Source organism: Papio anubis, chromosome 2 (genome assembly GCF_008728515.1).
Source record: "Papio anubis isolate 15944 chromosome 2, Panubis1.0, whole genome shotgun sequence".
NCBI lineage: Eukaryota > Metazoa > Chordata > Mammalia > Primates > Cercopithecidae > Papio > Papio anubis.
This window is the reverse complement of record NC_044977.1, coordinates 150,589,619-150,615,425: the sequence shown is the minus strand read 5'-3', so window position 1 is coordinate 150,615,425 and position 25,807 is coordinate 150,589,619. Positions and strand designations below refer to the sequence as shown.

The following is a 25,807-nucleotide window of genomic DNA, read 5'->3' as shown; positions in this document are numbered from 1 at the left end:
GATAGTATGATTACTTGGACCTGGGTATTTGATAGATATTTTCTAAAACATAAACAAAGTAAGCTAACCACTTCAAGGGAAACAACTGACATTATTTGATGCCAATGAGAAAATCTGAGTTTTCAAGGAAAAGGTTAGAATTTTGAAAAACATATCCAGGCTGGGCACAGTGGCTCACACCTGTAGTCCCAACACTTTGGGAGGCCAAGGAGGACAGATTGCTTGAGGCAAGGAGTTCGAGACTAGCCTGGGCAACATGGGAAAACCCCCCATCTCTACAAAAAAAATTAGCTGAGCGTGGTGGTGTGTGCCTGTGCTCACAGGTGAGGCTGAGGCAGGAGGATCACTTGAGCCTGGCAGGTCAAGGCTGCAGTGAGCCATGTTTGTGCCACTGAACTCCAGCCTGAGTAACAGAGTGAGACCCTATCACCAAAAAGAAAGAAAGAAAAAGAAAACATATCTGCCACCATGAGCTTAACAGCATCCCAGTACGTAAAAGGTTTTTCTGATGAGCTTGGTGATAGTATTAACGAATGTGATTTTAAAAAACATTGAATAAAGAAATGTGCCAACATTTGGAAGATCTGCATAACTCCATGTATTAGATATCTGTTGTTACATAACAAATTATCCCAAAACGTAGTGACTTAAAACAACAAACACCTATTATCATACAGTTTCTGTGGGTCAAGAATTTGACCACATGGTTCTGACTTCAGGTTTCTCCTGAAGATGCAGTCAACATGCCTGCTGGCTGTTGTCATCTAAAGGATTAACTGGAGATGGAGGATCTGCTTTCAAGATGCCTTACATACATGGCTGTCAGCAGGAGGCCTCGTTTCCTTGTTGGCTGTTGGCAGGAGGCCTCAGTTCCTCACCACATGGACCTCTCCACAGGGCTTTCAGTATCTTTATAACATGACAGCTAGCTTCCCCCAGAACGAGTGATCCGAGAGAGAGAGAGAGAAAGAGCGCAAAATGGAACCCTCAATGTCTTTTATAATCTACCCTTAGAAGTCATGCTTTGTCACATTCTATTTATTAGAAGTGTCACCAGAAAGAGGTTCCAATCCAGACCCCAAGAGAGGTTCTTGGATCTCATGCAAGGAAGAATTTTGGGCGAGTCTATAAAGTGAAAGGAAGTTTATTAAGAAAGTGAAGGAATAGGCCAGGTTCAGTGGCTCACGCCTGTAAACCCAGCACTTACGGAGGCAGAGTCGGAAGGATCACTTGAGGTCAGGAGTTTGAGACCAGCGTGGCCAACATGGCAAAACCTTGTCTCTACTAAAAATACAAAACTTAGCCAGGCATGGTGGCACACGCCTGTAATCCCAGCTACTTGGGAGGCTGAAGCATGAGAATTGTGTGAACCCAGGAGGCAGAGGTTGCAGTGAGCCAAGATGGCACCACTGTACTCCAGCCTGGGTGATAGAGGGAGACTCCACCTCAAAAAAAGAAAAAAAAAAGAAAAGAAAAAAGTGAAGGAATAATGTCTACTCCATAGGCAGTATTAAGTAAAGGAACAGAGGAATGGTTTCTCCCTTGGGGTTGCTCCTTTTTATAATTATTTCCTGATTATATGCTAAACAAGGGGTGAATTATTCTTGCCTCCCCATTTTAGACCATGTAGGGCAACTTCCCGATGTTGCCATGGAAAAACTGTCGTGGCACTGGTGGGAGTGTAGCAGAGAAGATGACCAGAGGTCACTCTCATTGCCATTTTTGTTTTGGTGGGTTGTAGTCAGCTTCTTTACTGCAATCTGTTTCATCAGCAAGGTCTTTATGACCTGTATCTTGTGCTGACCTCCTGTCTCATCCTGTGACTTAGAATGCCTAACCTCCTGGGAATGCAGCCAGCAGGTCTCAAGCCTTATTTTACCCAGCCCCTATTTAAGATGGAGTTGCTCTGGTTCAAATGCCTCTGACAGAAGCAAGCCACTATGCACAGCCAACAATCAAAGACAGGAGAATTAATCTCCACCTCTTTTTTTTTTTTTTTTTTTAATTTTATTTTATTTTTTGAGATAGAGTCTTGCTCTGTCACCCAGGCTGGAGTGCAGTGGCATGATCTCAGCTCAATGCAACCTCCGCCTCCCAGGTTCAAGGAATTCCCAGGCCTCACCCTCCTGAGTAGCTGGGATTACAGGCGCCCACCACCACACCCTGCTTATTTTTTGTATTATTAGGAGTGACAGGGTTTCACCTTGTTTGCCAGGCTGGTCTCGAACTCCTGACCTCGTGATCCACCCACCTCAGCCTCTCAAAGTGCTGGGATTACAGGTATGAGCCACTGCGCCAGGCCTAAGCGCCACCTCTTAAAAATGAGGAGTATCAAAGAATATGTGGATATATTTTAATAACACTTAAGTGAACCAGTATTTTATTCATGATGGTACAAAACCATGATGGATGGGTAAGAAAAAAAATCTATTTCAATTGCAAGACAGTCCAATGGATTTTTAAGGTAATAATAACTCAAGAAGTTCATGGATGTAGTTGTAGATTCCACTTTGCTTCTAAACATTAACAAGCTATGTATTTGTTGAGTTTTGGTATAGTATCCAAGAATAATATTCACAGTTACCTAAAAAGCTGTTAAAATAATCTCCCCATTTCCAACTAGTTATCTCTGGTAGGCCAGATTTTCTGCATATACTTTAACTAAAGCATCAGAATAGACAGGAATGTGGAAGCTGAGAACCCAGCTGTTATTTATTAAGCCAGAAAATTAAGGAGATTTGCCAAAGAAAAATTTGATATATTGCGCCTGAATGTGCATTGTTTGGCTCTGAAAAATTTTATGCACATTTCACAGCTTCCTGAGTCTGTCTCTGCAACATATTTGTGACTTTTTTTTTCCCCCCCAGCAGATGGGGTCTTGCTCTGTCGCCCAGGTGGTGGGGCAGTGGCACAATCATAGCTCACTACAGCCTTGAACTCCTGGGCTCAAGCAACCCTCTTGCCCCAGCCTACTGAGTAGCTAGGATTACAGGTGCATGCCACCATGCCTGGCTAATTCTTTCTATTTTTGAGAGATGGGATCTCACTACATTACCACATTGGTCTCAAACTCTGGCCTCAAGTGATCTTCCCAAGTTGCTGGAATTACAGGCACAAACCACCACACCTGTTTTTGTAACCTGAGAGCCTCCAGACGTCTAGCCACATACGCGATCTCAATGGATTCTGGTATAGTCTCTCTCTCCCCTAGGGTCAGGCAAGATGTCATCACTTGTCATACATACATATACAGCGTCTGCCAGATTCTCTCACCAAAAGCCCTCATGAATAGATATATACTGGGGTGACTGTTGTACCCTGAATCCACTTCAGACCACTTTAGGAATTCATCTGAGCACCTTCTAAATGGAAGTCCACAAGAGGCATAAAGGTGGCCTCACTACACCATGGTTGAGTGAGTGGACCTGCTCCCAGTGTGATCACCGAATGTGGTTCCAGGGTCCCTCCCTCTCTCCAAAGGGCCTTGGGGCTAGGAAAGCAAATTTGTCTTAATGTAACTCTTAGAAATTCATAAATCAAAGACAAGTTTCCTTCTCTTAATGTAACTCTTAGAAATGTATAAACCTGGTGCCAGTTGAACATCCTGATCCCAAAATCTGAAACCCAAAATGCTCCAAAATTTGAAACTTTTTGAGTACCTATATGACGCTCAAAGAAAATGCTCACTGGACATTTTGGATTTTGGATTTTCAGGTTAAGGATGCTGAACTGGTAAGTATAATGCAAATATTTAGAAATCTGAAAAAGTCCAAAATACTCCTGATCCCAAGTATTTTGGATAAGTCATACACGAGCTATAATAAAATTATTTTTATTTTTATTTTTTTATAAACGGGGTCTCGCTCTGTCACCTAGGCTGGAATGCAGTGGTGTAATCAGAGCTCACTATAGCCTCAACCTCCTATGCTCAAGTGATCCTCCTACCTCAGCCTTCTAAGTGGCTAGGCATACAGGAGAATGCCACCACACCCAGCTCCTGTGATAATATTAGAGAATTAAATAATTCAATTAACAAGATTGGTAAATACTTGAACAAAATTTGGGCTTTGCCAACACGGAAGATAGGGCATGACTATTAGACACAAAAAAATGCCTGCTACAATTCCCTATATATATTTAAATTATTTCCACAATAAAATATATTGCCTACATGATTAAAGAAGGAAAGAAATAAAGGTAATGAAATTGAAGGGAAAATGGAAATATAAAACTAAGAAATGCTGTCATATTTTGAGGTATTTGAGAAGATATGCTGGTAAAATAAGCAGCTTCATTTGCTAAAAGCCAATTCAATGATTGACCAATTCACCACATTTACTTGCTCCTTTTACTTATTTACAAGGTTTTTGGCAATTCATACTGGATAGTACTCTTTTAACAGTTTTTGAACATTTCTGCAAAATATTTGTTGGCCAGTATTCCTTTATGTCTGTATAACAGCATTTTAAGGAATATTCAATCTGTCTTAGCCCAGCTAGTTCGAAGACAAAGTATATGTAGGAGAAAAATATTCACAAGATAAATAAAAAATAAATCAGTAAGAAAAAGGCAGCCCAATTGAAAAATGGACAAAGAATATTAATAGGCTGTATTAGTCTATTTTCACACTGCTGATTAAGACATACCCAAGACTGGCCAATTTACAAAAGAAAGGTTTAATGGACTTATAGTTCCACGTGGTTGGGGAGGCCTCACAATCATGGCTGAAGACAATGAGGAGCAAGTCACATCTTTCATAGATGGCAGCAGGCAAAGAGAGAGCTTGTGCAGGGAAACTCCCCTTATAATACTATCAGATCTCGTGAGACTTACTCACTATCACGAGAACAGCATGAGAAAGGCCTGCCCCCATGATTCTATTACCTCCCACCAGGTTTCTCCCACAACACATGGGAATTCAAGATGAGACTTGGGTGGGCACACAGAGCCAAACCATATCATTCCACCCCTGGCTCCTCCCAAATCTCATGTCTTCTCCCAAATCTCATGTCTTTATATTTCAAAAGCAATCATCCTTTCCCAACAGTCCCCCAAAGTCTTAACCCATTTCAGCATTAACTCAAAAGTCCACAGTCCAAAGTCTCATCTGAGACAAGGCAAGTCCCTTCTACCTATGAACCTGTAAGATCAAAAGCAAGTTAGTTACTTCCTAGATACAGTGGGGGTATAGGCATTGGGTAAATACAGCTGTTCCAAATGGGAGAAATTGGTCAAAACAAAGGGGTTACAGGCCCCATGCAAGTCCGAAATCTAGCAGAACAGTAAAGTCTTAAAGCTCTAAAATGATCTCCTTTGACTCCATGTTTCACATCTGGGTCACGTTGATGCAAGATGTGGGATCCCATGGTCTTGGACAGCTCCGCCCCTGTGGCTTTGCAGGGTATAGCCTCCTTCCTGGCTGCTTTCACAGGCTGGCGTTGAGTATCTGCAGCTTTTCCAGGTGCATGGTGCAAGCTGTTGGTGGATCCACTATTCTGGGGTTTGGAGGATGGTGGTCCTCTTCTTACAGCTCCACTAGGCAGTGCTACATTAGGGACTTTGTGTGGGGGCTCCTACCCCACATTTCCCTTCTGCACTGCCCTAGCACAGGTACTCCATGAGGGCCCTGTCCCTGCAGCAAACTTCTTCCTGGACATCTAGGTGTTTCCATACATCCTCTGAAATCTAGGCAGAGGTTCCCAAACCCCAATTCTTGGCTTCTGTGCACTCACAGGCTCAACACCATGTGGAAACTGCCAAGACTTGGGGCTGGCACCCTCTGAAGCCACAGCCTGAGCTCTTCATTGGCACCTTTCAGCCACAGCTGGATGGCTGGGACACAGGGCACCAAGTCCCTAGGCTGCACACAGCATAGGGACCCTGGGCCCAGCCCATGAAACCATTTTTTCCTCCTAGGCCTCCAGACCTGTGATAGGAGGGGCTGCCATGAAGACCTCTGACATGCCCTGGAGACATTTTCCCCATTGTCTTGTGGATTAACATTCAGCTCCTCATTATGTAAATTTCTGAAGCCAGCTTCAATTTCTCCTCAGAAAATGGGATTTTCTTTTCTAATGCATTGTCAGGCTGCAAATTTTCCAAACTTTTGTGCACTGCTTCCCTTATAAAACTGAATGCCTTTAACAGTGCCCAAGTCACCTCTTTAATGCTTTGCTGCTTAGAAATTTCTTCCACATATTCCAAACGGTCTCTCCATTTCAAAGTTCCACAAATCTCTAGGACAGGGCCAAAATGCTGCCAGTTTCTTTGCTAAAACATAAGAGTCACTTTTGCTGCAGTTCCCAACAAGTTCCACATCTCCATCAGAGACCACCTCAGCCTGAATTTCATTCTCCATATCATTATCAGCATTTTGGTCAAAGCCATTCAACAAGTCTGTAGGAGGTTCCAAACTTTCCCACATTTTCCTATCTTCTTCCAAGCCCTCCAAACTGTTCCAATCTCTGTGTGTTACCCAGTTCCAAAGTCACTTCCACTCCGCATTTTCAGGTTTCTTATTGGCAATGGCCGCACTCTACAGGTACCAGTTTACCATATTAGTTCGTTTTCACACTGCTGATAAAGACATACCTGAGACTGGGCAATTTACAAAAGAAAGAGGTTTAATGGACTTATAGTCCCACATGGCTGGGGAGGCCTCACAATGATGGCTAAAGGCAAGGAGGATCAAGTCACATCTTACATGAATGGCAGCAGGCAAAGAGAGAGCTTGTGCAGGGAAACTCCTCTTATAATATCATCAGATCTCATGAGACTTTTTTCACTATCATGAGAACAGCATGGAAAGACCTGCCCCCATAATCCTATTACCTCCCACTGGGTCCCTTCCACAACACATGGAAATTCAAGATGATATCCCCTTATAATATCATCAGATCTCATGAGACTTTTTTCACTATCATGAGAACAGCATGGAAAGACCTGCCCCCATAATCCTATTACCTCCCACCAGGTCCCTTCCACAACACATGGAAGTTCAAGATGAGATTTGGGTAGGGACGCAGCCAAACCATATCACAGGTAATTACAGAATCAGAAACACAATTGGCCAACCAACATATGACAGGATTTTCAACATTACTAGTATTCAAAAAAATACAAAATAAAGTAGCAGTATGATGTTTATTTTCACAAAGCATATTATCAGATAGTTAAAGAGTAATAGGGTTATTGAAGGTATTTCTGAGATCAAGCCTTTTCATTGAGTTTAATGTTGATGTGCATGTAAATTGGTACAGCATTTGTGGTAGGCAGTTGGACCCCTTATCAATATTAAAATGCATGTGTACACTTTGAGGTAGTGGGGAGCTGGGGAAGAGTGGCAGGGGCTAGGGGAATGGACACAATGGGAGGTACTAAAGGACTGGAATGTAAAGGCGGGGGATGTGTGGGGCCAGGAGAGATTTGGAAGAACTAGGATTGATTGGGGGAGGGGGAGAGGAGATAAAAGGCATTTAGAGGGACTGATGGAAATAAAAACAAATGAGAGGGATTGGAAATAACTGAAGAAACTTAAAGGGACAGGAAGAGAATGGGTGGGACTGGCAGGGACTACACATGTAAAATGGAAACAACTGGCATTCAGCAAATTGACCTACAGCCACTGGCAAATAGGACCTGTTCACATTGACCAGGGCCCCCCGGGAGAATGAGGTTTGTTAGCAAACAGGAAACACTGATTTTCAGAGTGGTACTAACTGTGCTTTGCAGAGTTCTTTTTACTTTGTGTCATCTTGACTCTATTATTACATTGTATTTTGCTTCTACAGAGCAGCCTGACCTCTTTGAAGACTCGTTAGTCCGAAGCCTCTGGTGGCCCAAGCCTCTGGTGGCCGATGGTCTGCATCTTTCCCATGTGCTCCTGAGGTACAAAATGGACATTTCAGCTGCTTTTAATAGAAACTCACTATGTCACTCGTAAAACTCAGGAAGCTGTCCCAAATCCTGGGAGGACATGAAAAGAGGCTCACTCTGCAGGCGAGTGCAGGTATGCCTATGGTATGCAGGTCCCAAGACTCTCCACTTCTCTCTTAGTTTGAAGTGGGCATTCTTTTAAGAAGTAGAGGACCCTGTGGTCACTGGCTTCCTTAGTGGTTCATGCAGTTGTCCACACAGTGAATCACAGGGCAATCAGAGAGCAGGAATCTGCAAAGGGGGGATGTCATGTGTTGAATTGTATCTCCTTAACATTTATAGATTGAAGCCCTAGTCTCCAATATCTCAGGATTTGACAGTATTTGGAGGTGGGTCTTTTAAAGAGGTGATTAAGTTAAAATGAAGCCATTAGAGTGGTCCTTAATCCAGTATGACTGGTCTCCTTGTAAGGAGAAACTTGTACACAGAAGAGACACGCTAGGGATGTGGAGGCACAGAGAAAAGCCCATGTGAAGAGGCAGCAAAAGAGTGGCCATGTGCAAGCCAAGAAGAGAGGCCTCAGAGGAAGCCCGCCCTGCCAACACTTTGATCTTGAACTTTCGGCTTCCAGACTGTGAGAAAATAAGTTTTTCTTGTTTAAGCCACCCAGTCTATGGTGTTTTGTTATGACAGCCCTAGCAGAGGCTTGAAAGCCTGAAGGCTTAGGGTCCTGGGAAAATAGAAGTTAATTCAAGTCCTCCAGTTAACTGTTATTAGGAACTGTTTGAAAATACCTTCTTTAAGTATAGAAGAGGCCCGTGCTACACTCCCATACACATTTTTACTTTTTCTTTAGGAAGCGTGGAGCTTGCTGTTACACTGCCCTAAAAGTTCCTGGGTTGAGCCAGTTGCCAATAGTAAGTTGGTAAAGAAAAATAGGAATGTCTAGCCAATTAGGCTGGGTCTTTCAGTTATCATCTTCTACCCCTGCTAAAGGATTAGTCTTGGGCTTTGTAGATTCAAAACAAAATTCAGTTCAGGCCTAAGTAAGTAATTTACACACTAGTTCTAAGTAATTAATTGGAATTCACTGATTAACAGTGAGAACCGTATTTTTTCAGGAATACTGAACTATTCATGGTAGACTAGTCCTAAAAAATCTTTTCCCATTAGGAAGAGCTAAGTGAAGACCAAAAAAAAATGTACCTTGGAAATATCCTTGTGACCCTTGTCCAACTGAAAGGTCACTTCCTTAGCAATGCTTTCTCTCACTTTCCTGGGGAACATTAGATTGCCTCTGCTCTGAGATCCCAAGGAACCTTCTGTCAGAAACCTCAACCCACAGTATTTTAATTAGTCGAGTATAAGCCTGTATTTCCCATTAGACTGTGAGCTCCACGAGGAAAGGGATTGTGTCTTATCTATCAAGTTATATTAATAGTATCTAGATTTAAAAAGGAGGCTGGGAACGGTGGCTCATGCCTGTAATCCCAGCACTTTGGGAGGCCGAGATGGGCAGATCACTTGAGGTCAGGAGTTCAAGACCAACCTGGCCAACATGGGGAAACCCCATCTCTGCTAAACTATAAAAAGTAGCTAGGCATGGTGTTGCATGTCCCAGCTACTCGAGAGGCTGAGGCAGGAGAATCACTTAAACCTGAGAGGCAGAGGTTACAGTGAGCCAGCATGGCGCCACTGCACTCCATCCTAGGCAACAGAGTGAGACTCCGTCTCAAAAAAATAAAATAGTAAAATAAAATCAATAAACAGAAGAATGAATGAATGAATAAATGAAATTATGATAGTCCATGTCTATAGGACATGGCTTCCAAATGGACAAGAAGACCAGTCAATCATCCGTCCATCCATCCCACCAGTGCTGATGACATGGTGATAAATCCTTACTCCCTAGCTTTTCCAGACTCTTCAAGGACAATCACTCTTCTACAAGTAGTTATTTGTCCTGTACCCTTCTGTTTTGTCTGAATTAACAAATAGTCTTTTCCCTGATTTTATTCGCAAAGAAGCCCCTTACTCTCACTACTAAACTATCTTCAAATCACAATACAGCATGAAAAATTTCTGGGACAGTCTTCTAGAAGAAATGTGCTCTCCATAAACTATGATGCCTGTGATCTATATCTCCTGATCTGGCCTCCAGGTGTTTAACCCATCTCAGTTTTGGGTTTGCTCACCTCTGTCCACTGACTGCACTTCCTACACATTCTGAATGGGCTGTTACACCCCCAACTCCAGTTCTTCAGGTTAGATATTTGAGTGGGGTCATGAAGATGGATGGATATCAGTTAAGCAAAGGACATTGGGTAAATATTGAGCATGGGAAAGCCAGGAACTTGAGCTCAATTTTTAGAGGTCAAAAATCATAAAGAAATCCGAAATTCAAGAACTTGATTCCTAGGAAAGTGCAGACATCCAAGGGTTTCATGTTTCCTGTTAGAGCAGGACTGAAGGCCTCAGTATAGATGAGCCTGAGCCTAAAGATGTGGATGCTTATATGGTTTTGCTGAGCTAAGAGAAAGATAAAAGGGGGGCACAACTTCAGACTAGTGAAAAGTTGAAGGGGTAGGTTCTTTGGGCCCTGGTATTCCAAAGAAACTAGCCAAACTTGGCAGATTCAAGTTTCAACATTGTTTTTTTCTTTGTATAATCCCTATCTACATTCCAGTTGATTTTTCAACAAGCCCCCTGCGTGTTGCTGAATTTTAAGCTTCATGAGGGCATGTTTAAGCTGAATTTTAAGCTTCATGAGGGCATGTTCACTGCTGTATCCCCAGCACCATCACCTAGAACAGTGGTAATCAACAAGTGTTTGCTGAATCAATAATAGTAGATGTATATATGGGTAGATGGATGTGTGAACAAATCTGTTTCCATCCATTGTACGGTGCATACTCCTAGTCCCCATGATGATTTATGATTCTCTCTGTGATAGGTCCCTTTGTCCAGCCACCTGCCTCTTGGTAGCTCTGAAGGCCCTTAGTCATTTGGCTCAAAAGCTGTAGCTTTGGAGACTAGCTTCTTATTAACTAAGCCATTGCACCACTTGCTCTTGTAGGCTTAAATTAATTTGAGTTAATTCTTAACTGTTTCCCTTCTGTACATGTGTCATTTAATGGTTTGCCTTTATCTGATTTTCCCCAATTTTTCCTGTGCATTTGTGGTTGTCTACAGAAGCCCTCTAGCCAAGGCCTCGGCCCTACCAAATGAATATGGGCATCTGAGTTTTCTAGGAGGCCTCTTCTTCTGCCCTGGGTCTCATCCAACTGGTATCCATCTAAACATTCCCACCCAGGGTTATTTATGCTAGAGGAAGAAGAATGCCCTTTCCAGAGCCAGTTCTTGGGGAAAAGAGGAACTGTTGATATAGCCAGAGCCCGAAAAGAAGATTACTCTGCAACAGCTAAAGGTTGGTGACATACTTTTTCTCCAACTTAGTGAAAGCTCTCTATGTTTGCTTTCTTTCCCATGAATTCCATTAGTGTATTTTCTCTCAATGACCCTTGGAACAAACAGATAGGAAAGATTTTAAATCAATAGAATAAGCTTCATGGAGACCAAGAGTTTATCTATTATTGATTCCCCAGCATCTAGCGTAGTACCTGACATGTTGATGCTCAATAAATAATTGATGAAGAAAGAAAAGAAAGACAGGAGGAAAGAATGGCAGAAGAGAAAGAAAAAGGGATTGGAGAGTAGGTATGAATGTAAAAAGTGTTAATGTTATTCAGAAATCATGTGATGATAACAGTCTTGTTTTCAAAGTTAATTGGGTATGTTATCCCTGCTATCTGGAATCAATAAAGCAATTGAAGTTACTTTGTAAAATGAAGAGTGTATTTATAAAGATAAAATAATAGCAGACAAGCAGAATAACAACAAAAAAAGGTATTCTTTGAAACTTAGGTGTAAACAGCAGTGATCATATTTTAAGATAAATTCAAAACTCTGTAACATTATCAGCCATTTGTTCTGTGTCTATGCCAGTTCTCAAAAGCGAATTGAAACAGTGAAGAACTTTATTTTGGTGTACAAACAGATGTCTTATGGATAAATGCAAGCTGATCATGGTGCTGATAGAATTGATTGCAACTGGTCCATTTGGTATTTAGAAAAGGTCAGCTAATCAGGAATGATGCACTGAGGAAATTTACAAATATCTAACTTTCCTACCATTGAGCGAAATTAACCACACAGTAATTTAGCAAAGGCTCAAAACTATTTAATTGTGTGTCAAGGAAAAACAGCTCAGTGCAGGGGAAAAAAATTAAGAAAATTAGCGTTTTTTTTAGTATCAGTCTTTCATTTATTTGAAATCATACATTGACACACTTCAGGTCCAGCAAGCCAACTTTAAATGACATACACTGTTCATTGCAAAAGAACCCACCTATAGTAGAGATAGAAGGGGAGTAATTAAATATAGTTTGTACAGAGTCAGGCTGTTAAGACTAAGGGATTCTTTCTTCAGCAACCCAGGTAGCAACATATATTAAAGTTCTCAAGGTTAGGAAAAGTCACTATATTTGTATACTTCCTTAATTTGGGGAAAATAAAATGTAACCTAGGAGAAAATATAAAAACATCTCCAAGGCAAATTCAGAAAACTCTTCCTTTTAACACTAGTTTTGCAAAGACTGCATTAGTGAAGCATAGAGTTTGGTGAGTTGAAGTGTTTGCTAGACTAATTTAGACTACCATGATTAGCACAACTGTAAAAAAGACAAACCAACAAACAAACACTGTTGATAATATAAGCAGACGATGGCTGGTGACTAGGAAAAAAATAAATGTACCATCTTAGCTGCTGTGGATTATTCCTAAAATTATAATAAGATAATTAAGGCTTTACCTGTGCAATCAATTTTACTTGTGAAACTGACTAATGAAGGTGTTCAGAAAGTCCCAAACTTCAGCCAGTATAATTTTTGCCCCATCTTTTACCACCTGTGCTGCCATTTAACATGTTTTTTCTTTAATTTAAAAAAAAAATGTAACAACATTTTTAAAACTCAGTGAATATTGCTATCTAAAATCATCTCGAAGAGGCATTCTTTGGAAAACATGTCAATACCAAAGTAATAACAATAATAATGATAAGTTAAGACCATTTCAAAGTAACTCTATGAGACAGAGACATGATGGTAGAGAAGAAATCAGAATCCTTAGAGCTCATGGGAAAATGTTGAGGTAAATCATATGCTCAGATTACAGTTTGGTCTTTGCAGCTTTATTTAAGAAGCAAGTTAATGTTTACATGACATTGAACTTCAAAGTCCAGGCAATAAGGAGGAAAAGAGAATGAGAGAAAAACAGTTAATGTGCTTTGCCTCCTTGCTCCTCCCAACCCATGGAGAGGCAGCGGGGTTGCAGGGGAGCAGGGTGGGGGACAGGAAACAGCCACGGGAGGGAAACAAAGCAGGGGGATTAAGGTTTTATCTTATCAGAGTGCAATAATGTTTTATTAAATTGTAAAAATATATTGTGCTAAGATACAAGTACTATGTTTCCTAACTCACATGACAATTATTCTTGTTAGAGTTTCAGTATCTTTAAATAATAATCCTCTTTTCTACAGTCTCGGTGTGAAACTCTGTGCCTTAATTCTCTTTGAAGTGATCCAATCTCTGATCATGTTGTGTTTTTTACAATGATACTCTTGGTTTATAGGAACAAAGTGTTGTTTTTGAAACAAAGTAGGACTTTATTTATCTATAATACAATGAAAATATCTTCTGCATCATTATTCTTTTCAAGTACTTCCTTTCTAATCCTTCCCTCTTGAGGAGGGTGGTGTCACTTATTTCTGACTTTGCAGTTAGGCCAGGCTCACTCGTGGCACAAGCAGAGCAGACAAAGGGTGAGGCTTTGCCAGATGGACCCCTGGACAAGGAGGCATCCTTCTAGGCCTGCTTCGAAGGGGACCTCCATGCCCGAAGGGAAGTCATTTTACCTGCATTTTAAAATCTTGTGATGTAGTTTTTTTGAGGTGTGTGTATTTAGACACATTTAGAAATATTAAGTCCCATAAAAGGTCCCTATAAAGTCAGACTCTATAGTTGACAGGCCGGTGTGTTCTTAAAAGGGTGTCTGAAAGAAAGGAAAAGAAGTTGAAGAGATGTTCTCTTCAAATGAAAAGGCAGCGTGAGATTTAAAAAGCTAACTGCCTCTTTCCTCAAGGAGGTGGGGCATAACTCCATATTCCTTAAGTGTGGGCCACACACAGACTTCCTTCCAAAGAGTACAGCATGGAAAGGGGGAAGAAGGGAAATCTGACAAACACTATCTTAGCCAGGCGATTAAGGTCAACATCAGCAGTGATGATATTGATGGTCTGTATCTTGATATGATGTGATGGGAACAGCACCTTACCTCTGTGGTCTTCCTCCCCCAAACCCATGACCCCAGTCCAACCATAAGAAAAATGTCAAAATAAAATGGGAGGAAATTCTATAAATACTTGACCAGCACTTCTCAAAACTATCTGGGTCATCAAGAAAACAAGGAAAGCGTGAGAAACTGTCAAAGCCCAGAGGAGCCTAAGGAGACATGACAACCACATGGAATGTGGTCACCTGGGTGCTTCCTTAGAACAGAAAAAGGACCCTAGTTGAAAACTAAGGAAATTGAATAAAGCTTGGACTTTAGTTGATAATACTATATCTGTACTGGCCCGTTAGTTATAAGAAATGTACCACAGTAATGTAATACACAAATAATGGAGGAAACTGGGTATTGGGTATATGGGAATTCTTTGTACTATCTTGTCAACTTTTCTCAAAATCTAAAAACTACTGCAAAATAGAAAGTTTATTTTAAAAATATATAAAGCTAATTGCCAGGGAAACTACTGGTTGGAAAACTACTGAGACTTTGTGTCTTCCAATCTTTCCTGAAAACCCTTGAGAAACTTTATAACCACATGCAGAACTAGGTCATGCCTCTGGTGGCTGCTGCACCAAGATTAATGGGGAAAGATTCTAGTTGTATAGTCTAATGCTTGAAGTTGAAGTTCAAGATGGGAAAGCCAGGAGGAAAGGTAAGGTAATTCATCATTTCACATACACATATATTCATCATTCATTTGTTCACACACCGCTGCACAGAAACAGTGACCTCTCTTCCAGTTCATCTTCTCCCCGTCTCCTTCGTGGACTTCTATGTCTATCCATGCTTAAAGGTGGTGTTTCTCATACATGTGCATAATACCCTACATTTTTCTGTCCTCAGCCTCATCTACCACTTACTTGCCAATAAGTCTCAGATCTAGAGATAGATCCACTTGTCTAGAGTCATCCCCATTTGAATATCCCACATGCACAACACATCTGCAGTGGCACTGAGCACCTCCTCAAAACTTGTTGAAGCCACTACTCTTTTCTTAATCTCTCTTTCTGTGAATGATGTCACCATCCCCTCATTTACTCAGATCAGAAACTCAATGTGGACTTCTTGTCGATCCCAGAAAGCCCCTCGGCTACCAAACTGTGCGTACTCTACCTCCTAAATGTTTCCTGGGTCCAGGCCCCTCCCTCCAACCTCAGCACCTCAGCCAGCTTCTTATCATGTCTCATCACAGAGCCCCTACCTAGACTCCTCCAGCCCCCAGGTAACCCCCGCACTACCCACACAGAGCGTCTCTAAAACACAGCCCAACCACACTACTCCTGTGCTAACAACCCTCCGAGGCGCTCTGTCACCCCTGGAATGCAGCTAGGCTTCTCTGCCTGGCACACAAGGCCCTTCTTTCCCCTCATCATTCCCTCCTCATCTGCTTTCACATTCCCAAACTCACCTTCTGCTTCCACCAAACTACTGGGGATTCCCCTTCCCAATTTTTTCCCATGTCCTACTCCTACTTGGTCTTCAAAATTCAACCCAAGCTCTCTTTGGGAGCATTCTCTGAGCCCTCCAGGGCTCCTCCTGAGTGCTGTCATAGGTGCTCCTCCCCTACCTGTTTCCCCATCCCCCAGCCATGCATAGCTCTGCCATTGCTCTCATTCTTTCATTTAATAATTGGCTAGTCTGAATACTACAAATACAACAGCGAACAAGCCACAAAAGACAAAAAACCCCGCCTCTTTGGAGCTTTTAGTCTCTGCACACTGGTTTTCCTGTCTTCCCCTTGAAGGTGAGAACCATTCTTTATGTGCTTCTTAAGCACTTAGCATAGTGCCCAGCACATGGCCAGTGCTCAAAAATACAGATAAGTATGTGAAGGAAGGTCCTTGACTGTGTTCCTCCCATCCTTCATGGATGATAATGATAGGAATTAGAGAAATGCCTTCAACATGCTCAGGAAAAATAACTTCAGTACATCACTCCTTCCCTTCCCACATCCTTCTCCCAACTTATTTCCCTCGGAGCAGCACACGTTTAATGATTCGTGACTGTACATCCTCCTTTGAGGGTCTCCACCTGCCTCTGGAAAGAATAAGACTACCAGAAGCAGAGTATTACACATGCTACTTGTTTGTTTTTAATTTTAAGAATCAAGGTATATAAGCACAAAGAATTATATTTCTAGGGCAAGACATACAAGTTATAAAACGTGGTGCCATGGAGCAGTGATATCAAGGGACCCAGAAGTTAGGGACAGGGGTGGAGAGCAGAAATGGAAGGTTAATTTTCTCATCTTGTGAAAATGGAAGTTTCCAGATACTGCATTACATTTATGTGTCAATAACTAGAATCCTATATTTCAACCTCTATTGCTTTTCATTTTACAGCCTTTGGTACTGTTTGAATTTTTTTAAATTAGAAAATTTTAGAAAACTAGTTGGAATAGAAAAATAATGAAGAGTGGCCAGGCACGATGGCTCACGCCTGTAATCCCAACACTTTGGGAGGCCAAGGTGGGTGGATTGCTTGAGCCCAAGAGTTCAAGACCAGCCTGGGCAAAATAGTGAGACCTTGCCTCTATAAAAAACTTTATATATCTATATATAATAATATTATATATAATTTATATATATTTATGTATGTATTATATATATAAAATAATGAAGGAGAGATGACATATTTATTGTGGAAGAAAGGCAGCACAGTCACCAGGAGGTTCTTTGAAGAGTTCCTTCCTCTGGAGTCGTGATGGGCACTGGGAGGTGTACGTGTCCAGTGTTGACTATAGCCAGTAGCCTCAGGGAGCGTGTCTGGTCTGGCTTCCAGCTGACGGCTTTCCCATCAGTGCTGAGTCACTGGCTGCAGCTGCAGCTGATGCGCCGTCCTGACTAAGGGTACCATGGAACGTCCTCTGCCCTTGCCCCCCAGAGCCTTGGGAACAGATTCCTGGAAATTCTGAGCAAGGTGCTGGGAAGTCCATTGCAACCCACTTGCCAGAAAGCCTTCCTCCACTGATGGGGGATGTACGGTGGCTGTCCTTGTCCCTCTGTGTCCCTTTTCTGATGATGTCATTCTCATCCACCCTGTGGAGTTGTTGGAAAGAACACAGCCTCTGAAACCACAGGACCAGGTTGAAAGGGTGTCCAAGCCCTCCCTTGTTCAGGGACCTTATGTCAGACACTCAGACTCTTTATGCTTCTGTTCTTGCCACCCTGCCCAAATGCACTGCTGTGGTTTGAATGCTCCCCTCAAAATTCACATGGAAACTTAATCCCCAATGGGGCAGTATTGAGAGGTGAGGCCTTTAAGAGGTGATTGAGGCCGGGCGCGGTGGCTCAAGCCTGTAATCCCAGCACTTAGAGGCCGAGATGGCGTGAGGATCACTTCAGGTCAGGAGATCAGGACCATCCTGATTAATATGGTGAAACCCCGCTCACTAAAAGTACAAAAAACTAGCCGGGCAGTGGCGGCTTCGTGGTCCCAGCTACTAAGGGTGAGGCAGGAGAATGGCGAACCCGGGAGGGGAGCTTTTGTAGTGAGCTGGAGATCCGCCACCGCACTCCAGCCTGGGCGACAGAGCCAAACCCGGCCTCAAAAAAAAAAAAAAAAAAAAAAAAAAAAAAAAATGTGAGGTGATTGGAATCATGAGGACTCTGCCCTCATAAGTGGATTAATCCATTCATGGATTAATGGTTAATGGGTTATCACAGGAGGGGAACTGGTGGCTTTACAAGAAGAAGAAGAGAATCTCGCTGTGTGAGGACCCCAGGACTCTGCAGAGAGTCCCCACCAGCAAGAAGGCTCTCACCAGATGTGGCCCCTCAACCTGGAACTTCCTAGCCTCCATAACTATAAGAAATACATTTCTTTCCTTATAAAATACCCAGTTTTAAGTATTCTGTTATAAGCAACAGAAAAGGGACATGCACTTTCCCCATGTCTCCAGATCCTTATAAGGATCAAAGAGAAGATATATGTAGAGTTCCCCTGTCAGCTCAAATATTATTTATTACTAGCCGCATCTCTTTAAACTTTTGCTTATAAGATCTTCAATTCCACCTCCATCTCATGAGTCATGACATCAACTCTAAATATCTCATTTACTCTTCTGTTGGAGCATGCATCACACAATGGGTGACACAGGTGAACATGTGCCTTATGCAATAACATGCCTAAGAGCTCTGGAGTGGTTGGGTAAAGTCCTTTGTTATGTTCCCACCTGGGGAATCTATTTCACTCTAGTCTACTGCTGGACAGATTCAGGCTACTGATTATGTAGGAGAGAGAGACAGAGACAGAGCTGGCTAGCCCTAATGTGTCACCATCAAATTGTGTCCAATGAGGCAATGGCTGACACTGTTGTCCCCATGGAAGTTTGTAGCCTGAGTACAGCTTTCACCTGTATAGCACTGATGCTCATGCCTGCTTCAAGAATGACTGTGTTTGGGTTTTGGTTTTGTTTTTGTTTTTGTTTTTTTGCTATTGCTCACACACAAATGAGAAGGAATTACTGTCTTTTTGTGTAGGTGTTTGTGTTCACTTTGCTGGTTTTAGGAGAGGCTTCAACATGGGGCCATTCTTCTCTGGATTCCTTTGGCTGCAAGTGTGTCATAGTAAAGCTGAGGCTGAGCCTGAGGCTGGGAGAGAGTTTAGGTGTTTGCTGTTCATGGGTTTGAGCAGAAGAGGAAAGATCTGAGAAGCACTGACCTGGCCAGGAGGCTGCTTTCACCAGCCGATGAACAAGTGTCTGGTGATCACACGTATGTGCTTGGACAGGATTCTTCTGGGAAGGCCTGTGAGTCAGGGCCCCTGGGAGTCCTCGGCTGGGGACTTCAAATGAGTCACTGTGCTTTCTGATGCCTGACAAATAAGTGGAAGATAATGCGCTTGTCTTCAGTCTGGAAGACGTGTGACCCTTTGGGGAAGAGGGTCAGCAGTGGGGAATTGTGTCACCAATGTTTCCTTTTCTGACCGTTCGCCTTTCCTGCAGATCCACATCAAACACCACAACTGAGCAGCTTGATGTCTCATTTTTGTGCTTATCTTGTTTTTCTTTTTCTTCCTAATGCTTTTTTTCCTAAGTTGAATCATTCAGGGCTCTTGATGGCCTCTGAAATGAGTTGAATTTTCCTAGCCTGTCATTCAAATTCTGGCCCCTTCCTATTTCCCATTGAGAATGCCCTGCTACTCCCACCAAATTCATCAGCTGGCCATTCCCTGAGTGCGCCCAGACAGTTCCACCCTTGCTCACATTTCTCCTCTTGTCTGTGTCTTGTCTGTATGCACCCCTTCTCTTTTTATGTAAACCTAAGGAAATTCTGCTGCAGTCCCACATGCCGAGTGGCAGTGGCGCCTTCCCCAACTACTCTAGCCCCTGGCAACTCCTCTCAGCTCTGAGCCCCACAGCCCTAGCCGCACCTCCAAACTTGGCATAGGCTCTCGCCCAGCCGCCTCTCCTTTATGTTGGGGATGTGTCTTGTACTTTGCTGTATTTCCAGGGCTTGGCAGGGGCTATAATATGTAACGGGTGCTCCATGATATTTGCTGTAGATAAGGATGAAATGATCTGCCGCCCTGAGCAATGCCCTGGCATCCTTGGCTTCTAGAAGAGCCTGCAGATGGAGTGGGGGAGAGATGCCGAAAGAAGAAACCAGAGGGCAGCTCTGCTTATCTCTTTCTGTACTGAGGTTTCAAGTAACATTAGCTTAAGAAAAAAGTTTCTGTGCTGAAAATTTGAAAACTACTGGAAACTACTGTTATTGTTTCTACACCTAATTAATAAGCTAGGGGAAATTCATACCCGACATTCAGTGGCACAGAGAACTCATCAGAAAAGGAAGGATACAGAACAAGTGTGGGCATTTTACATGGCGCCAGGAAAAAAATACCTGTCCTGTAGAAAGGGGTTTCTTAACGAACTTGCTAAGACCATGTAAAAGTTTGCATTTTGGGTCTTAAGAGGTGACAAGTGATTGAAGCGCCACAGTGAGTTCTACAAGGGGTTAGAGATTTGGCTCCTTTGTAAAATCCTTAGCAGGCCTTTGAGGGCCCCAAGGGATAGTGTAAAGCTCAGCCTCATGGTTTGCTCCAGTAAAGCCTTGTTCGGATGCAGGAGACAGAAGCCAATGCCAACTGGCTCAATTAATAGGGGACTGGGGTTGGTGTGAGGTTATAGGTAAAGGAGACCTAGGACAGCAAATCAGGCTCAGTGAGGCCCAGGAAACCAGTGCGAGAGAGTCGCTTACATGGTTGGTTGCTCACTGCAGGCCCATTTCATCCCTGCTTCTGTCTGCTTGTCTCTGCTTGGCATCTACCAGCCCAGAGTCCACAGGACCTCATGGCTCCAAAGCCTGCTGCCATCTGGATGGCCAGCCACAGATGGCCTGCCACTCAGATCACATTTGTGAGAGGGAGGCTCAGGTTGACCAGGCACAGCCCCTGCTGGGTCCACTCCGTGCCTAATCAGTGAGAGGAAGGGGTCACCACGGGATCAAGAAGCACCAACAGCGCTGGCTGCAGAAGGTGGACAAGTAGAGCCCAAGCTGCCAAGACAAGGGCAGTGTGGGTGGGGAAAGAGTGCACTGACCCCTTGCCTAGCACCCTCACAGACCCAGAGACACCTGGCCCTGCAATTTGTAGGGTTTTGGAGCACACACTCACTGTGTAAGCACAGAAATATTGCAGTGGATATTTTTACAGCCAGCTTCCACTAATGATTGTAAGTTCTTGCTTCCTTCTAGGGCTGCAGTCTAGTTTCTCCCTCACAGTGTGGATCTTACAGCTTAGGGTAGAATCTGGTTAGCCAATTTTTCAGCTTTGACAACATGGAAAGTCAGAAAATAGGCTTTCATAAACAGTGTGGTTGCCTCTTACATAAAAGGTAGTGTCTAAAGTCAGCACACACAGGGAAATACATGGAATCAAAATGTCTCCTGAGAATCCTTTAAATCACCCATAAAGAATGGAACGCATACATCTCTCAGGAGCCCTAATATAGCCATTTTCTTCTAGCACTAGACAGACCATGTTTTTTGGCTGACGACCAATGCAAATGGTTGGTTTGCATTCGGGGTCATGTTTAATGAAAAATCTTTAGATCCCTTCTCAGGTATATATACATATAAAAAAAAGCTATGTGCTAAAAAGGCCCATGGTAACCTAGAACCTCAGGGAAATGCAGGTTCTCTCTGAGGCATCTTCTCATGGGAATGTGAGGGGGGATGCCTTCAACATTAAATCATCTCCCTGCCTTCCTTCCTCCCTCTCTTTTTCCTTCCTTCCTTCCTTCCTTCCTTCCTTCCTTTCCTTCCTTCTCTTCTTTCTTCCTTTCTCCCTGACAAGGATATATTGTTAAATTGCCTTAGGCTAGCTGTACATGGGATGTCACTATAAGAGGACAGTGCCCCATCTGTCCCTCTCCCCTTCTCGCACATGGGGGTGAGGTACTCTGTCAGGCAGGGACACTGTCCTGTGGTCTGTGGTGCCTCTCCCTGTACCTTCCCCAGCCCCCGTCACCACATATCCCAGTCCCCTGCATGCACTACATCCTGCTGTAATGACCCCTGATTAACGAGTTGATTCTAACCCTGCTGTGCCCAGTTCCTCCACCTGAGAAGTGAGCTTTAACAAAGAAGGGGAAAGGCTGCATAAAATTAAAATACCTGATTTTGAACAATTAGCTAGATATGGAAGGCTAATCTTTCAGATCATCTTTCTAAGAATGAAAAAGTGGACTACATCTCTTAACTTGGCCTTAACTTGGCCTTAAACTTGGCCATCCATCAGAATCACCTGCAGAGCACAGATTCTGGTTCAGTAGCTCTGGGGCAGGTCAAGAATCTGCATGTCTGACACTGCCGCCTCTGCTGCTGCCACCACTGCCAAGTCTGCCCCACCCAATGCTGGCACTACCTGTCAGCCAGAACCACACTGCGTATCCCTAGAAAGGGTGCTTGGTTGGAAAGCCTTTGTTAGAGAAACAGCCTCAGTGTCCCTCATGCATAAACTGAGGATAATAGTTGTCTGCTCATGTTATGTAGATTTGTTGTGAGCACTAAATGACTTAATATTTGTAGTGTTTAGAACTGTGTCTGATACAAAGTGATGGCCATACAAGTGTTTTAAGTAACAGTAATTTTTAAAGTCCCATGCCGATTATCCACAGGTAAACTCTAGTCCTATACCTCTAGAACAAATGAAATCAACTTCCTTAGATACAGCTGAAATCCTGGCCTCAGATGCAGCTGAAAGCCTGGGCTTAGATGACTGAAAAACAAAATAAGAAGTGTGAATGTTCCTCATAATTTTTCCTGGCCCTGGAGCACAGATAACCTACAAGATCTGGACTGCATCTTGCTGTTCCAGATAGCATGATGCCCTGGGCTGGGCTGGAAGAGACAGGAACAGGCACAGGCCTTCCATGGCTGCCACCTTGGCCACTGACGGCACAATTATCATTCCCCACAATAGGGCCCAGCTGGCCTCAGATCACCTCCCAGAGGCGTCTCTGCTGAACTCTGCATGATATGTTGATCCCACTAGTCTTTATCAATCACATCAGCATGCTGTTTCATCACAACAGTAACCACTACTTAAAATGACCTGATTGATGTGTATCTGTTTATTATGCCTTCTCCACTAGAATGCAAGCATTTGTCTCGTTCTCTACTACGCCCCAGCACCTAGCACAATGCTGACACATAGTAGATGCTCAATAAATATGTGTTGAATGTATGAACCATAGTAATGTCAAAGGGTATGAAATTGAAGGGGAAACTATCATATATTCTTTCCGTTTTGCCTATCACCTTTCTCTGTTACTCCTGTGAGTTGAAAGCTGCTTTCTAAAAGCTAGTAGTCTGAAAGCAGATAGTCCTGTGCTGGAATTGCTACCCACGGGAGAAGGGACCCTCCCAACTTTCCTTGGAAGGCTCTCAGCCTTGCCTGGCCAATGGGACATTTGTCTTAAAGTATCAGCAAAGTACAAAGGCACTGGCTGGTGCCTGGATGACCTTTATTCTCAGAAATATTCACATACTCTAAATGGGAGGTGTCAAACCCATGCCAATAGCTCCATTAAAACCCAGGCTTCCCACCAAGAGCAACTGGCATGGTTTTCTATTTGCTTCTCTTGATCATCAGTGATAAAATTTACTATTTTATATATAGAGAACATGTGTTGGGCATCTCAGTAGTTCAAAGACAGAAAAACACCTCTTAATTGTATGTAATATATTTTTTAATATATAGTTTGCCTTTTTAAAATTAATTTATTTATTTATTATAGAGATAGGGTCTCACTGTGTTGGCCAGGGTGGTCTTGAACTCCTGGCCTCAAGCAATCCTTCCACCTCAGCCTTCCAAAGTGCTGGGATTACAGGTGTAAGCTACCACACCTGGCAGTAATAGATGAATTTACTAGTACAACCAACCCAAATTTTTGTGCAGTTTCTCACTAGGGCCACTGTTGGCCTCTGGGGAGAGATACTACTATGTGGTGTGGGATTTCCCCACGATAGGACATTTAGCATCCCCTGTCCCTGGGGAACTAAATGCCAGTAGCCCCCAGGAGAATTTGTGACATCCAGAAAATGCCCCCAGGCATTTCCAAACACCTTCTGATGGGTGAGACTGCCCATTTGAGAACCACTAGTTAGGGAAAAGTAAATTCCTTCATTTTACTTCAAATGGGGTGTGTTAGCATCATCTTGCTTGAGCAACTTTAAAAAATTAATTTCTAATTACATAAATAACACATTCTCTTTGTAAACAAATCCTATAGATGAAGCTGAAGTCTCCTTTGACGCCCACTTCCAGTTCTAGTCACTCCCTGCTTCTCTGAGGAAGTGAGAGTAACTGACATGGTTTCTACCTTCAAGACCCTTTGCTTATATATAGATGTAGGAACCTGCATACAAGTATAATGAAGTGTTGTTGGTATGTGTTTGTGCTGTGTATTTCATCTGCAACTTGAATTTTTTACTCCACAATACTTGTTGAAGGTCTTTCCATGTCCAAACACGGAGAAATGCTTCATCCTATGGCTGAGTAATACATAAAGGCTGCACAGCATTTTATCATGTCAATGGGCCTCCTAGCAGAGAGCTGCAAAAGAAATCAGTTCCCTGGATGAGGCGTTGCCTGTGGTCTGGTCACAGGACCAAATTAGACAAAAGCTGAGGTCATTTTGAATCATCCCCTCCAACCCTGCCGCAGTTTACAGAACAAAGCAGTGGCTTGACTTGAATTTGAACATAGTATCTCTAAGACTGGGTATTCTGGCATTGTGTAAACACAGCTCTCTGAGCCTACTGCACTGAAATGGATTCATTTCCTTTTTTGGCTTCTAGCATGGCATTTTTAGTTGATAAACTGTGGTTCTAAGGAAGCAGGTTTGATGATCCCCTTTGTCCTTCAACCAAATGCGTAAAGGAGGATATTTACTTTTATGGGTAATTACAGGTCTATGAATTGAGCACTTAATATGAGGCACCTTCATTGCTTATCTCGAATCCTCATGACAGTCCTTCGCAGGAGGTATTACTAGCTCATTTTTACAGGGAAGAAAACTGAGACTTGCGGAGATTACAAAATTTGTCTAAGGCAAGTCAGTTAGTAAGTGACACAAACCCAGGGCTTACTCTCAGATAATAATTATGATATCATTTATGTATTTATTCAACAATATTCATTGAATGTCTGTCATGTGCTGGAAATGGTACCCAGCACTAGGAATACATCAGTAAACAAAGCAGTAAACAAAGTCAACAAGCATGTGAAAAAATGTTCGACATCACCAATCATTAGATAAATGCAAATAACCACAGTTAGATATCATCTTGCACCAATCAGACTGGCTATTATTAAAAAGTCAAAAAAATAACAGATGCTGGTGAGGTTGCAGAGAAAAGGGAACACTTATGCACTGCTGGTGGGAGTGTAAACTAGTTCATCTACTGTGGAAAGCAGTTTGGTGATTTCCCAAAGAATTTAAAACAGAACTGCCACTCCACCCAGCAATCCTATTACTATACTCAAAAAAATATACCCAAAGGAATATAAATCATTCTGCTGTAAAGACATATGGATGCATATGTTTATCGCAGCACTATTCACAATAGCAAAGACACGAAATCAACCTAAATGCCCATCAATGGTGGATGGGATAAAGAAAATGTGGTATGTAGACACCATGGAATACTATGCAGCCATAAAAAGAATGAGATCATGCCCTCTGCAGTAACATGGATGGAGCTGGAGGCCATTATCCTAAGCGAATCCATGCAGGAACAGAAAAACAAATGCTGCATTTTCTCACTTAGAAGTGAGAGCTAAACATTGAATACACATGGACACAAAGAGGGGAACAATAGACACCAGGGCCTACTTGACAGTGGAGGGTAGGAGAAAGGTGAGGATTAAAAAACTTCCTGTCAGGTACTATGCTTGTTACTTGGGTGATGAAATAATCTACACACCAAACCCCTGTGACATGCAATTTACCTATGTAACAAATCCGCACATTGTACCCCCTGAACCAAAAAAGAAAGTTGGAAAGTTGGAAGAAAAAGAA

The 25,807-nt window shown here is 42.7% G+C and overlaps 1 protein-coding gene across 10 annotated transcripts in view; it reads left to right on the top strand.

Moving 5' to 3' along the window:
- The window catches only part of ZBTB38 (zinc finger and BTB domain containing 38), a 139,634-nt gene that overhangs the window by 3,100 nt on the left and 110,727 nt on the right, over positions 1–25,807 (top strand). For 9 of the 10 annotated variants that reach the window (XR_002520527.2, XM_021934806.2, XM_021934810.2 and 6 more), the window contains exons 2-4: positions 7,791–8,008; positions 8,732–8,792; positions 11,189–11,302. The gene's annotated coding sequence lies outside the window, so the exon portion shown is untranslated. Of the gene's footprint in view, positions 1–7,790; positions 8,009–8,731; positions 8,793–10,799; positions 11,303–25,807 lie in introns of those variants that run through there. The other variant, XM_031663720.1, reaches the window with a different exon arrangement.